Below are 15,939 nucleotides of genomic sequence, written 5' to 3' on the forward strand. Positions count from 1 at the left end.
TTCTGTCCTCATTTTTTCTTTCCATATTACATACATCTAACTGATTTTCTTTTCTCTTTTTCCGCATGTATAAACCACTTGATTAACAATGGAACAGATTAGAAGCCTTTCTTAGAACTACTTTGAATGCACGTAGAGTTCTGCAAAGCAGGGACCTTTCCTATGATGGTAATTGTACATTTACTAGTGAAGCTGGCAAAGTTGCCATATATATATATGTGTGTGTGTGTGTGTGTGTATATATATATATATATATATTCCCCCTTTTATTTGTAGTGATTGGAGTGGGGTTTATATACGAAAATTATTTCTTCAATATGACATTTCATGTAAACTGGTATCCTCTTAGAAAGTTTAGCCATGTTTTGAATTAGAATTTCTCACAGAATTTAGGTTTTTAGGTATATTTAACCCTGTCTGAAGTTGATAATGTTCATCTTTTTATTAAAGATAATAAAACCTGTATTAATAAAAAAAGATGACATCTTATCCAAAACTTTTCATTTATGCCGAAGGACTCTATGTTACAGCAGTGAAAACTCAGGAAAATTCAGCTAGGTTTATAGTTAATACTAGAAATTGAGTGGTATAGGACCAAGGATGATCATGTTGTGGGTCAGGAGTGGAGAGGGAAATCAGGGAATTAATTTGTGCTGTATTGGATATTCGTAGGAAAGTAAGTTGATTTATAATAGAGCAATAGAGTTAAATCCTTTTTTTTAAGTCTGACTGACTTATTACATACTTTATCCATTTAGCAAATATTTTTATTTGAATACATACTGTTCCATATACTCCCCTAACTACCAAGACTGCAGAGAGATAAGTAAGATATAATAGCTGTCCTTAAGGAGCTTATAGTTAGTGTGAGTATGTATATTTGCAGTTGTGTGTATATAATATCCATGAAGTCTGGAAACATAGATATTTATATATATATTTAAAATCAGAGAAGTCCTCGATGACAGGTATATTTGCCTGTTACTCTTTAGTTACCATATGGTGTGTGTTTGTGTGTGTATGTGTACGTGTGTTTGTGTGTGAACAAAGTTGATAGTGTAAGTGCTTAGAAAAGCTGTATGCAGAATAATTTGGACTGCATCATTAACTTCATTCTCTATTGGATATTCCCATTATCAGATAAACATACTTTTATTTCTTGCCTCTTAAAAAAAATCTTTTTTAAACTCTGTTAATTTCTGTCAGCTATTGTTCTATTTCTTTATTATCTGTAGCAAAATTTTAAGAGGTTTCTATACTTGTTAACTCCCCATTTCTCTCCTCCTATTTTCTTTTAAACCCATTTCAGCCAGTGTTGACTATACTGTTCCCAATCTGTCCTCATCAAAGTCACCAATGACCTCTACATTGCTAATTGTCATTTCTTAGTCCTTGTCTAATTTGACTATCAGTAGTACTGATAACTGCTATCATAGTAGTATTTGATCACTCCTTCATCCTTGATTTATTTTCTTCACAAGGTTTCCAGGATAGACATTTTCTTAGTTTTTCTCTTTCCTCATTGGCACCTACTTCTCAGTCTTTTACTTGTTCTTCCTCTTCTCTTTTTCCCCTTAAGAAAATATCACAGTAAAAAAATTGACTGTTTTGATGTACAGCTCTATGAATTTTAACATGTATATAGATTTTTGTAACTGGTACCAGAACAATTCCATCACCCCCAAAACCTTCCTCATGTCATCCCTTGTATAATTATAACTTAGAAGTCACCTGGAACTACCATTGCCATCATTTTAGTTCTGTCTTTTTGAGAATATCATACAGCGTGTAACCTTTCTAGACTGGCTTCTTTTACTCAACATAATGCCTTTGGTATTTTCTCTGAAATGTTACATGTATCTATTGTTTGTTTCTTATTGTTGACTAGTATCTTTTGTGTGGATGTACCACAATTTGTTTATCCATTTGCCTGTTAAAGGACATTTGGATTGTTTCCAGTTTGGGTTGTTTTTGGCAATTATGAACAGAACTGTTATAACATTGATAACCAGGTTTTCATTTCCCCAGGGAGAAATCCCAGTAGTAGGATTGCTCGGTAATATGGTAAGTATATGTTTCGCTTTGTAGGAAACTGCCAAATGCTTTTCCAGAGTGCCTGTACCATTTTGCATTCCCACCATCAACACATGAAAGCCCCAGTTGTTCTGTATCCTTACCAGCACTTGGGATTGTTAATATTTTAAAATTTTATCCATTCTCATTAGTATGTGGTAGTATCTCATCATAGTTTTAATTTGCATTTCCCTAAGGGCTAATAATAATGTCAAACATCTTTACATGTGGTTACTCGCTATTTGTAGATTTTCTCAGAGAGGTGTCCAAATCTTTTGCCTATTTTTGAATTGAGTTTTCTCATTGTGGTTTTGAGAGTTCATTATGTATTCTGGTGTAAGTCCTTCATTGGGTATGTGTTTTGCAAATATTTTCTCCCACGCTATGGCTTGTTTTTACATCTTTTTAGTGGTATCTTTGATAGAGCAAAGATTTTTTTAACATTAATGAAGTCCAACTTATCAATTTCTTCTTTTTATGTATTATGCTTTTGGTGACATGTCTAAAAACTCTTTGTGTGACCCCAGGTCACAAAGATGTTCAGTGTTTTACTCTAAAAATTTTATACTTTTACATTTTACATTTAGTCTGTAATCCATTTTGAATTATTTTTTGTACAAAAGGTGAAGTTTAGGTCATTCTTTTTTTTCTTTCATATAGATGTTCAGTGTCCAACCCTATATGTTGAAAAGACTATTCTTATTTCATTTAATTGCTTTTGCATGTTTGTCAAAAATCAGTTGGCTATATTTGTGTGGATCTATTTCTAGATTCTCTGTTCTGTTTCATTGATTTATGTGTTTATCCCATTGCCTTACTGTCTTGATTACTGTATTTATAGTAAGTCTTTTTCTTTTTTAAAGATTTTATTTATTTGAGAGAGAGAGAGTGTGAACATGAGCACGGGGGAGGGGCAGAGGGAGAGGGAGAAGCAGATTCCCTGCTGAGCAGGGAGCCCCATGCTGGACTCAATCCCAAGACCCTGGGATCATGACCTGAGCCGAAGGCAGACACTTATTAACTGACTGAGGCACCGAGGTGCCCCAGCTTTGATGATTCTTATCACCACTGCTTATTAGCACTTATTGCTGCTGCTGCCTTCATATTGCCACTATAGGATTGCCTGGGGGTTTGGGTATGAGAGAATGGAGAAAAGAAAGAGAAAAAATGGGGGATTTTCACACTCTCCGAGTATTAGGAGTTCCCTTTCCTGCTCTCAGCCAGAAAAAGGGCTTCTCTTGGAGCTGTCTCTAGGTGTACCCCAGTTTTCACTGCTAGATTTTTTTTTGATGTGTTAAATTCAGGCTTTAGGATACTAGAGGGGAAAAAAAAAAACCCAGATATGTTGGAATTCGGGTCTTCCCCAGTCCTTCTGCTAATAATGACTTTTCAGAGTTCTCAAATACTACTCAATGCATTCTGTTCAGGTTTTGTATTTGCATTCAGTAAGGAATGATAGAATGAAGTGTGCTTACCCTATCTTATCCAGCTCCAGAATCCCTATCATTTTGTTTTAAACTATTTATGTCTATATAGTGGGTTTCTTAAAGGCAGCATATGGTTGTGTCTTACTTTCTTATCCAACCTGATAATCTTTGCCTTTTTAGTAGGATGTTTAGACCATTTACTGGATATTATTGATACAGTTGTGATCAAATCCACCAAGTACTATTTATTTTTCTATTTGTCTCATCTGTATTTTGTTCTCTTTTTCTTATTTTTCTGCCTTCTTTTTGGATTACATATCTTTTATGTTTCCATTTTATCTCCTTTTTTTGTTTATTAGCCTGTAATTCCTTGTGTGCCTGTTTGAGGGTGTATAGTATACACCAGGGACCAACAAACTTTTTCTATAAAGGTCCATATAGTAAATATTTTCGATTTGGTGCACTATACTGTCTTTGTCATAACTATTTGACTCTGCCATTTTTGTACAAAAGCAGCCAGACACAATATGTAAATGAATGACTCTGGCTGTGTTCCAATAAAACTTTTTTTTTAAAGATTTTATTTATCTGTCAGAGAGAAAGAGAGCACAAGCAGAGGGGGAGAGGCAGGCAGAGCAGGCAAGGGAGAAGCAGGCTCCCAACTGAGCAAGAAGCCCAACATGGGACTCGATCCCAGGACCCTGGATCATGACCTGAGCCAAAGGCACACGCTTAACCGAATGAGCTACCCAGGCGTCCCTCCAATAAAAATTTATTTATGAAAACAGGGAGCAGGCCAGATTTGGCCTGCAAATTATAGTTTGCCAACATCTGGTCATATCTTTAATTTAACACAGTCTACTTTCAAGTGATATTATAGTACTTCACTTATAATATTATAATGTTTCTACAATACACTTCCATTTCTGGGGCACCTGGGTGGCTCAGTCTGTTAAACTTATGCCTTTGGCTCAGGTCATGATCCCTGGGTGCTGGGATCCTTGGGCTCCCTGCTCGGCAGGGTGCCTGCTTCTCCCTCTCCCTCTCCCTCTGCCCCTTCCCTGCTCGTGCTTGCTTTCTCTCTTTCTCTCAAATAAATTAAATAAATTAAATAAATTAAATCTTTAAAAGAAATATTTCCATTTCTTCCCTACCAGCCTTTGTACTCTTGTTTTCTTATATTTTACATATGATAAATTTTTTGTTATTGTTTTTACTCTGAACAATTATATTTTCTGGGATCATGGGACCCCTGAGATCATAACCTAAGCCAAAGGCTTAACTGACTGAGCCACCCAGGTGCCCCTATTTTCAGGAGATTTAAATAAAAAATGAAATCTTTTAAATTTATCTACATTGTTACAGTTTCCAGTGCACTTTGTTTTTTTGTGTGTGTAAATACAGATTTCCATATGCTATAATTTTCCTTCTGCCTAAGGACTTCATTTAAAATTTCTGCTGCTACTGAATTCTTCCAGCTTTTTTAAGGCTGTGAAAGTATTTCACTTTTATTTATTTTTTAAAGATTTTATTTTATCTTTAGAGAGAGAATGCATGAGTGGGGAGAAGGAGAGGGAGAAAGAGAGAGAATCCCAAGAAGACTCCATGCTCAGTGTGGAGCCGGACGCAGGACTTGATCCCATAACCCTGAGATCATGACCTGAGCCAAAATTAAGACTTGGACGCTCAACCGACTGAGCCACCCCTCACTTTTATTTTTAGAAAGATTTTTTTGTGGCATGTAGAATCTGAGTTGACTTCCCGCCACCGCCCCCCCGCTTCAGTACTATAAAGATATTTCTCCATTCTCTTCTGGCATGCATTGTTTCTGTCAAGAAAGCTGCTGTCATTTTTATCTTTATTCTTCTGTATATAATATTTCTTTATTTCGCTGGCTCTTGTTAAGATTCTCTAAGTAAAAATAACAGCTTTATTGAGATATAATTCAAATACCATAAAGTTCACCTTTTTAAAGTGTATACTTTAGTGGGTTTTAGTGTATTCACAAAGATGTACAACCATCATCACTAATTTTAGAACTTTGTCACTCAAAAATGAAACCCGGTGCCTATATGCAGTTGCTCTCAATACTCCCCCACTGGCAACCCCTAATCTAATTTCTGTCTCTATGGATTTGTCTTTTCTAGACATGTGATGTTTATGGAGTGATACAATATGTGTAGTCTTTTGTGATGGACTTCTTTTACTTGGCACAATGTTTTCAAGGTTCATTCATGTTATAGCAGTACTTTATTCCTTTTTCGTGCCAAATATTCCATTCTATGAATAGATTACATTTGTTCAGCTCATGAACATTTAGCTTGTAGCCGTTTCTTGGCTCTTATGAATGATAATGCTATGAACACTTGTATATAAGTTTTCAGCTGGACATTTGTTTTCACTTCTCTTGGGTAGATACCTAGGAGTGGAACTGCTGGGTGAATATGGTCACTCTGTTTAATATTTTCAGAAGCTGCCTGTTTTTGGAAGTGACTACAGCATTTTACATTTCCATCAGCATTTATGAAGTTCCAGTTTCTCCGCATCCTTGTCAATACTCATTATTGGCTGTCTTTTGATATTAGTCATCCTAGAAAAAAAAAATTAGTCATCCTAGTGGGTCTGAAGTGGTCTCTTACTGTGATTTTGATTTATATTTTTCCAATGACTAATGATGTTGAGCATCTTCCCATGTACTTCTTTTTCCAAAGAAGATACACAAATACTTGATAATGTCTATTCAAATCTTTTGCTCATTTTTAACATTGACTTGTCTTTTTTTTAAGATTTTATTTATTTATTTATTTGAGAGAGAGAGAGAGCACAAGCAGGGGGAGGGGCAGAGGGAGAAGAGAGAGACTCTGAATCTCAAGCAGACTCTACACCCAGCATGGAGCCCAAGCGGGGTCGGGACCCTGAGATCATGATCTGAGTTAAAATCAAGAGTAGGGCATTAACCAACTAAGCCACCCAGGTGTCCCAACATTGATTTCTCTTTTTATTGTTGAGCTGTAAGGGTTCTTTATATATTCTGGGTACATTTCCTTATCAGATATATGATTTACAAAAAATTCTTCCATTCTGTGCATTTTTATACTTTCTTAATGGTATCCTTTGAAGTCAAAAAGGTTTTAATTTTGATGAAGTCCATTTACTTATTTTTTTTTCTTTCATTGCTTTTGCTCTTGGTGTCATATCTAAGATATTATTGCCTAACCCAAGGTCACAGAGACTCCTTTGTTTTCCTTAAGAGTGGTATAGTTTTAGCTCTTGCATTTAAGGGTATGGTCCATTTTGAGTTAATTTTGGTGTATGGCATGAGGATGTAGTTTAACTTTATTCTTTTGCATGTGAATATCCATTTTCCCAGTACCATTTGTAGAAAAAGATGATTTTTTTCCACATTGAATGGTCTTGGCACCCTTGTTGAAACTCAGTTTACCATAAATGTAAGAGTTGATTTCTATGCTCTCAATTCTATTCTATTTAAATATATGCCTTTATATATTTATATATACTGTCTTTATGTCAGTATCACACTGTCTTGATTACTATAGCTAAATAGTAAATTTTGAAATTGAGAAGTGTGAGTTTTCCAATTTTGTTCTTTTTCAAGATGGTTTTGGCTATTGTGGGTGCTTTGCATTTCTATATGAATTTTAAGATCAGTTTGTCAGTTTCTCCAAAAAAGATAGCCAGGATTTTGACAAGTATTACAGTGAATATGTAGATCAATTTGGGTAGTATTGCTATCTTAACAATACAGGATATAAGCAAAAATCCATTTATACTGCCTTTTGTGTTTATCTATATAGTTACCTTTATCAGTGCTCTTTTTCTTGGGTTCATTTGAATTAATATCTAGTGTCCTTTCATTTTAGTTTAAAGGACTCACTTTACTAGTCTTATAGAACAGATTTGCTAGCAGTGAATTCTGTTTTTATTTGTGACTGTCTTAATTTCTCCTTCCTTTTTTTAATTTAAAAATTTTTGATGTGGTAAAATACACATAACATAAAATTTACCATGTAACTATTTTTAAGTATACAGTTCAGTGGTATTAAATACATCCATAATGTTGTATAACTGCCACTATACATGTTCATAAATCTTTTCAACTTGTAAAACTGAAACCCTATACCCATTAAACAAAGCTGCCCATTTCCACCCGTCTTTCTAGTCCCTAGCAACCAGTTTTCCTTTTTTTTTTAAAGATTTTATTTATTTGAGAAAGAGAGCACACCGTGCACAAGCACAAGAAGTGGGGGAGGGGCAAAGGGAAAGGAGGAAGTGGACTCTTTGCCTAGCAGGGAGTCCAACTTGCGACTTGATCCCAGGACCCTGAGATCACGACCTGAGCCAAAGGCAGACACTTCACTGAGCCACCCAGGCACCCCCACAGTTTTATTTTCTGTCTTTGTGATTTTGAGTACTTTTAGTACTCGTATAGGTGAAATCATACAGTATTTGTCTTTTTTTTTTTTTAAAGATTTTATTTATTTATTTGAGAGGGAGAGAGAGAGAATGAGAGATAGAGAGCACGAGAGGGAAGAAGGTCAGAGGGAGAAGCAGACTCCCCGCTGAGCAGGGAGCCCGACGTGGGACTCGATCCTGGGACTCCAGGATCATGACCTGAGCCGAAGGCAGTCGCTTAACCAACTGAGCCACCCAGGCGCCCTACAGTATTTGTCTTTTTGTCACTGGCTTATTTATTTAGCATAATGTCTTCAAGCTTCATCCATGTTTTAGCATATTTCAGACTTTCCTTCCTTCTTAAGACTGGTTAATATTCCATTATATGTATATCTACATTTTGCTTGATGATTTATTGCTTGATGGACTCTTGGATCATTTCCATGTTTTAGCTATTGTGAATAATACTGCTATGAACATGAGTATACAGATATCCCTTTGAGAAGTAAGTGCTGGATCATATGGTATTTTTTTTTTTTTGCTGTCTATAACAGACTCATTTTATTTGAGATATAACTTTTATAATATACTAGTTTTATTTATAATTTTTTAATTTTAATTTTTTATGTTTCAAGTTTTTATTTAAATTCTAGTTAGGTAATATACAGTGCAGTATTGATTTCAGGAGTAGAACTCAGTGATTCGTCACTTACATGTAACACCCAGTGCTCATCACAAGTGCTCTTCTTAATACCCATTACCCATCCCCCACCCATCTCCCCTCCAGCCACCCTCAGTTTGTTCTCTATAATTAAGAGTCTTGGGGGAGAAGGACTCTTTGCTTTCCATCCAGTGGCAGCCATCAGGTCAAAGGTAAGCCAAGATGGGCACTTATAAGTACATCCAGGAGCTGTGGAGGAAGAAGCCATCCAATGTCATGGGCTTTTCTCTCAGGGTGTGTTGCTGGTAGTATGCCCAGCTCTCTGTGCTCCACAGGGCCCCCTGCCCAACCAAGCCTGATAAAGCACGCAGACTGTGTTACAAGGCCAAGCAAAGTTATGTCATATATCGGACATGGTGGCCGGAAATGCCCAGTTCCTAAGGGTGCTACCTACGGCAAGCCTGTCCATCATGGTGTTAACCAGCTAAAGTTTGCCCCAAGCCTTCAGTCTGTTGCAGAGGAGTGAGCTGGACACCACTGTGGGGCTCTGAGGGTCTTGAATTTTTACTGGGTTGGTGGAGATCGCATGTACAGATTCTTTGAGGTTATCCTCATTGATCCATCCGTAAAGCCATCAGAAAAATCCTGACACCCAGTGGATCACCAAACCAGTCTACAAGCACAGGGAGATGCGAGGGCTGACATCTGCCGGCTGCAAGAGCCATGGCCTTGGAAAGGGTCACAGAATTGGTTCTCACTGTGAGACATAAGAGAAGACACAATACTCTACAGCTCCACCATTAGCGCTGATATAAATAATGTTTGTAAAATCCTTACCTAATAAACAATTTAGGACAGTTATAGCTGCTTCAAAGTATTCTTTAATTTGTCTGTTAAAATTAGCTGCAGATTGTTCCATGAATGCATTGTCAAATTATGAAAGTTAAAGTGCAATAATGTTTGAAGACTATAAGTGAAGGTGTATCTTGTTTTTAGTAAGATAAATGCTTTTGTCTTTGCTTTATCTTTTTAGGGAGTTTATATGTCAGTATTTTAAAATGCTGTTTGGTATAATAGGTGTAAAATACATTTTGTAAAGGTGGAATGCAGAAACTAGCCATGTAGATTTGTTGGTGTATGTAATGAAACCTACAGCTTCTTTGGGGTGATGTAATGCTCTGGTTTACTCTCAAATGGCTGTTTTTAGGAGTTTGGGAAGAACAAGCTTTTAAAATTGGATCTTGCTTGGAAATGTGAAGAGTATCCTAATCTTTTATCATGATCATATACAGAATAATGTCAACTAGGAACCACATTTTTAGGTTGAATCCAGTATTTTTCAGGGGTCTTACACTCAATTAAGTGATTTCCAGAAAACAGACTGAAAGCCTCTTGAGACCTAAATTTCTTTCCACTCAAAAAGAGATCCTAAACCGTATGTATTTTGCATGTAGAGGTTGTTCAGCTTAAGGAGTAAATGCTTATTAAACTAAAAAAAAAAAAGTCTTTATGGTTTGCCTCCCTCTCTTTTTTTCTTAAAGATTTATTTATTTGGGAGAGAGCATGCATGCAAGCATAGGAAGGGGCGGGCAGAGGGAGAAGGGACAGAGAGAATCTCAAGCAGACTCCCCTCCCAGAATGGAACCCAACACAGGGTTCAATCTCACAACCCTGAGATCATGACCTGAGCCAAAATCAAGAGTCAGATGCTTAACCAGCTGAGCCACCCAGGTGCCCCAACTTTCTCTTTCTCCTTTTTATCCCCTTCCCATATGTTCATCTGTTTTGTTTCTTATTTTATTTTTGTTTCAAGTTTTTTTTTTTAAGATTTTATTTATTTGAGAGAGAGAGAGTGAGACAGAGAAAGCACAAGAGGGGGGTGGGTCAGAGGGAGAAGCAGACTCCCCACTGAGTGGGGAGCCCAATGTGGGACTGGATCCTGGGACTCCAGGATCATGGCCTGAACCAAAGGCAGACACCTAACTGACTGAGCCACCCGGGCGCCCCTCAAGTTTTTATTTAAATTCTAGTTAAAATGCAGTGAAATATTGGTTTCAGGAGTAGAACTCAGTGATTCATCACTTACATGCAACATCCAGTGCTCATCCCAACAAGTAACCTCCTTAATACCCATCACCCATTTAGGCCATCCCCTGCCCACCTCCCCTCCATCAACCCTCAGTTTGTTCTCTATAGTTAAGAGTCCCTTATACTTTGCCTCCCTCTCTTTTTTTTCCCCCTTCCCCTGTGTTCATCTGTTTTGTTTCTTAAATTCCACATGAGTGAAATCATACGGTATTTGTTTTCTCTTACTGACTTATTTCACTTAGCATAACACACTCTAGCTCTATCCATGTGGTTGCAAATGAGAAGATTTCATTCTTTTTGATGGCTGAGTAATATTCCATTGTATATATACCACATCTTCTTTATCCATTCATCAGTTGATGGACTTTTGGGCTCTTTCCATAATTTGGCTATTGTTGATAATGGTGCTATAAACATCAGGTTGCAAACGTCCCTTCGAATCAGTATTTTTGTATCCTTTGGGTAAATACCTAGTAGTATAATTGCTAGGTCATAGGGTAGTTCTAGTTTTAACTTTTTGAGGAGCCTCTATACTGTTTTCTAGAGTGGCTGCACCAGTTTGCATTCGCATCCACAGACCCGTTTCTCTGCATCCTCACCAACATCTCTTGTTTCCTGTGTGTGTGTGTGTGTGTGTGCGTATTTTAAAGATTTTATTTATTAGAGAGAGAGAGTGTAATGGGGAGGAACAGAGGGAGAGAAGCAGACTCCCTGCTGAGCAGGAAGCCTGATGCGGGGCTCCATCCCAGGACCCAGAGATAATGACCTGAGCCGAAGGCTTAACTGACTGAGCCTCCCAGGCACCCCTCCTGTGTTGTTAATTTTGTGTCGTTAATTTTAGCCATTCTGGGGCACCTGGGTGGCTCAGTTGGTTAAGCGGCTGCCTTTGGCTCAGGTCATGACCCCGGGGTCCTGGGATCGAGCCCCGCATTGGGCTCCTTGCTCAGCGGGGAGCCTGCTTCTCCCCTGCCTGCCACTCCCCCTGCTTGGGCTTGCTCTCTCCTTCTCTGTGTGTCAAATAAATAAATAAAATAAAATCTAAAAAAAAAAATTTTTTTTAGCTATTCTGACAGGTGTTAGGTGGTATCTCATTGTAGTTTTGATTTGTATTTTCCCTGATGATGAGTGATGTTGAGTATCTTTTCATGTGTCTGTTGGCCAAATGTATGTCTTCTTTGGAAAAATGTCTGTTCATGTCTTCTGCCATTTCTTAACTGGAGTATTTATTTTTGGGGTGTTGGGTTTGATAAGTTCTTTTTTTTTAAGATTTCATTTATTTATTTGACAGAGAAACACAGCGAGAGAGGGAACACAAGCAGGGGGAGTGAGAGAGGGAGAAGCAGGCTTCCCGCGGAGCAGGGAGCCCAAAGTGGGGCCCGATACCAGGACCCTGGGATCATGACCCGAGCCGAAGGCAGATGCTTAACGACTGAGCCACCCAGGTGCCCCTTGTTAAGTTCTTTATAGATTTTGGATACTAACCCTTTATCAGATATGTCATTTGCCAATATCTTCTCCCATTCTGAAGGCTGCCTTTTAGTTTTTTTGGTTGTTTCCTTTTGCTGAGCATCTTTTTAGTTTGATATAGTCCCATTTATTTAGTTTTCCTTTTGTTGCCTTTACTTTTGGTATCATATCTGATAAATCATTGCTGAGACCATATCTAGGGGCTTACCTTCATGTTTTCTTCTAGGACTTTTATGACTTCAGGTCATACATTCAAGTCTTCATTTCATTTGAGTTAGTTTTTGTGCATAGTGTAAGATAGTTGTCCAGTTTCATTTTTTTGCATGTGGCTGTTCAGTTTTCTCAGCACAGTTTTTCGCCTTCCTCTCTGATACGGATGCCTTTTATTTCTTTTTCTTGCCTGTTTACTCTGGCTCAGACTTCCAGGCTATGGCCAATAAGAGTAGCAAGAGTTGGGTATGCTTGGGTTGTTCCTGATCTTAGAGGAGAAGCTTTTAGTTTTTCACTTTTGAGGATGATGTTGGCTATGGGCTTGTCATAGATGGCCTTTATTATGTTGAGGTACATTCTCCCTAAATCCATTCTGCTGAGAGTTCTTATCATGAACGGATGTTGTTTTGTCAAATGCTTTTCTGCATCTATTGCAATGATCATATGATTTTTATCCTTCATTTTGTGAATGTGGTGTATCATGTTGATTAATTTTTGAATATTGAAGCATCCTTGCATCTCTGGAATAAACCCTACTTGATAATGGTGAATGATCCTTTAAGTAATTTTAAAATTCAGCTTGTTACTATTTTGTTGAGGATTTGCATCTATGTTTATCAATGATATTGGTCTCCGATTTTCTTTTTATCATAGTTGTGTTTGTTTTGGTATCAGGGTAATGCTGTCCCCCTAGCATGAATTTGGAAGCATTCCTTCATATTCTGTTTTTTGGAATAGGTTAAGAAGTATAGGTATTAACTCTTCTTTAAATGTTTGGTAGAGGGTGCCTGGGTGGCTTAGTCAGTTAAGCTTCTGCCTTCTGCTCAGGCCAGGATCCTGGAGTACCGGAATTGAGTCCCACATCAGACTCCCCACAGGGAGTCTGCTTCTCCCTCTACCCCCCACCCTGCTCTTGTGCTCTCTCTCTCTCTCTCAAATAAATAAATAAAATCTTAAAAAAAAAAGTAAATGTTTGGTAGAATTCGCTTTTGAAGCCATCTGGACTTTTGTTTGTTTTGTTTGTTGGGAGTTTTTGGTTCAACTTTGTTTCAGTTTTATTAACTGAATTTCTTTGTAATTTGTTTAGATTTTCTATGTCTTCCTGAATTTATTCTTGGAAGTTTTTATGTTTATAGGAAGTTTTCATTCTATTTTGTCTAATTTGTTGGCATATTGTTTTTTTCTGGTAATTTCTTAAAACCCTTTGTATTCTGTGGTGTTGGTTCTTTTTGGAAGGAAGCCATGCCTGGAGTAGGGTAAGAGAAGGAATAGGTTGAGATCAGTAGTACAGATATGTTTAGTATGACGTGAGACATCTAAGTGGAGACAATCAGCAGGCAGTTAAATACAAGAATTTCAAGTAAAAAAAAAAAGAATTTCAAGTTTAGAAACAAGTCCTAAACTATAAATTAAACCACAAATCTGGTTTGGTCAGTATATAACCTTCAGTATAGACTTGGGATACTAACCCTTTATCCAATATGGCATTTACAAATATCTTCTCCCATTCCATCAGCTGCCTTTTAGTTTTGTTAATTGTTTCCTTTGCTGTGCTGAGGCTTTTTATCTTGATGAAGTCCCAATTGTTCATTTTTGCTTTAGTTTCCCTTGCTTCAGGAGACGTGTCTAGTAAGATGTTGCTGTGGCTAACATCAAAGAGGTTGCTGCCTTTTTCTCCTCTAGGATTTTGATGGTTTCCTGTCTTACATTTAGGTCTTTAATCCATTTTCAATTTACTTTTGTGTACGGTGTAAGAAAGTGGTCCAGTTTCATTCTTCTGCATGTTGCTGTCCAGTTTTCCCAACACCATTTGTCGAAGAGACTTCTTATGTTTTTTCCTGCTTTGTGGAAGGTTAGTTGGCCATACATTTGTGGGTCCATTTCTGGTTCTCTATTCTGTTCCATTGATCTGTGTATCTGTTTTTGCCTGTAGCTTCAGTATAAAACACATAATTGAGAGCACAATTGAATAAAACACCTCAACACAGTTGTGTACTTCATCATAAGAAAACTTCCACTGTTGTGATTTGACCTTGGGTTTACTTTCGCAGAACAAGAATTATAACTTTTCTTCTCACTGGTAGGGATGAAAAGCTAAGAGAAAGTATTGCTCTTAGTTGCTCTTGTGATAATGAGTCCCACTAGAAGCTGTGTCTGTTCTGCTACCAGTTGCTCAGGTTTTGCTTCCTTCCTGGCATCTTTCAGCATTCTGCTTTTTTCCAGTCTAAACCAGAAAGAAAGGAAATGATTCTGTTTACATATGCACTAATTTCCTAGGATTATCCTCTGCTGCTTTTTTCCAGTCTGGATGGAAATTCTTTCTTGAATTCTCTGCCACTTCCTGTTCTTTGAGCCTGGAACTGTTATAAAAGCTAATTGGCATCAGACACAAAAGATTATTCATTAACTTTTCTCTAATACCCACAGCTCCTTCCAGGCCTGATTCTAATTTTTTAAAGGAACTATCTCTTTCTTTTCTTCTGAATTGACATATTAGAATACATTTGAACAGACCATGCACAATTTTCAAACAATTGCTTTATATGCCATATTTAGTTTGAAAGTTATTTTCCCATAGAAACAATAATATAAATGATGGTTTGGTTTCCCCAGCTAACTCCAACATCTTTTAAACTTGTGTCAAGTGGTATTTCATTTATAATTGACAACAGTTATACCCTTGTTTCTTGGACACATGGACACATTGCCCATAAGTTATTCTAGTATAGCATAGAGACAGGAAACAAGGACTGTACCTACAGCGTCCCAATAATTTAACTTTCTACATTAGTAGCATAGAACCATAGACTGTAGGAGTTAGGAGGGACATTAGAGATAGCATCATCCAAGCTACTTATTTTATGAGGGAGAAGACTGAGAGCCTGGGAACTTAAATGACTTTTCCTTAGTGGCATTTTCTTACCTCACATCACTGAAATTTGTGTATATTGATTCACCTGTTTAAAATTACAGATAAACTCCTTAGTATCTATCAAGATTCAGTTCTCCCATAAAACTTCATGTGTTCACCCTTGACCCTTTAGATATAGTTGGACACTCCAATATCTTTTCTCTCCATACATTGTATATAATAACTTTCATAGCACTATTTAGGTACAGGTTGTGTGACCTTGTGCAAGTCACTAAATATCTCAGTACTTCAGTTTTTTTATCCCATAAAATAATAATAATAATAATAACCTACTTCATAGGTGTGTAGTGAAAATGAAATGAGTTAATATAGGTAAAGAGCTTATGACATTGGTACACGGTAAATTTTATATAATTAATAGATAGTATCATAATGAATTGTGATTTTTGACTTGAATACTTGTTTTCCCTACTGGTCTATGAGCTCATCAGCTCACCAGGGACAAAAAGATTATAGCTCGCTCATCGTTGGGAGCATTATATAAGTTTTTAATGAAAATTTTTATTTTGAAGGGTGCCTGGGTGGCTCAGTCAGTTAAGCGTCTGCTTTCAGCACAGGTCGTGACCAGTGTCCTGGGATCGAGCCCCACTTTGGGCTCCCTGCTCAGTGGGGAGTCTGCTTCTCCCTCTCCCTCTGCTCCTCCCCCCACTCATGCTCTCTCTTTCTCA

At 37.3% G+C, this 15,939-nt stretch overlaps 1 protein-coding gene and 1 pseudogene across 1 annotated transcript in view; both read left to right on the forward strand.

The window, feature by feature from the left end:
- The window catches only part of ZSWIM5 (zinc finger SWIM-type containing 5), a 207,047-nt gene that overhangs the window by 54,170 nt on the left and 136,938 nt on the right, over positions 1–15,939 (forward strand). The gene's annotated exons all lie outside the window — the stretch shown is intronic.
- On the forward strand, positions 8,797–9,344 carry LOC141374476 (large ribosomal subunit protein eL15-like; annotated as a pseudogene).

Source organism: Callorhinus ursinus, unplaced genomic scaffold (assembly GCF_003265705.2).
Source record: "Callorhinus ursinus isolate GAN/ISIS: 27379988/994484 unplaced genomic scaffold, GSC_fseal_2.0 scaffold18, whole genome shotgun sequence".
Lineage (NCBI taxonomy): Eukaryota > Metazoa > Chordata > Mammalia > Carnivora > Otariidae > Callorhinus > Callorhinus ursinus.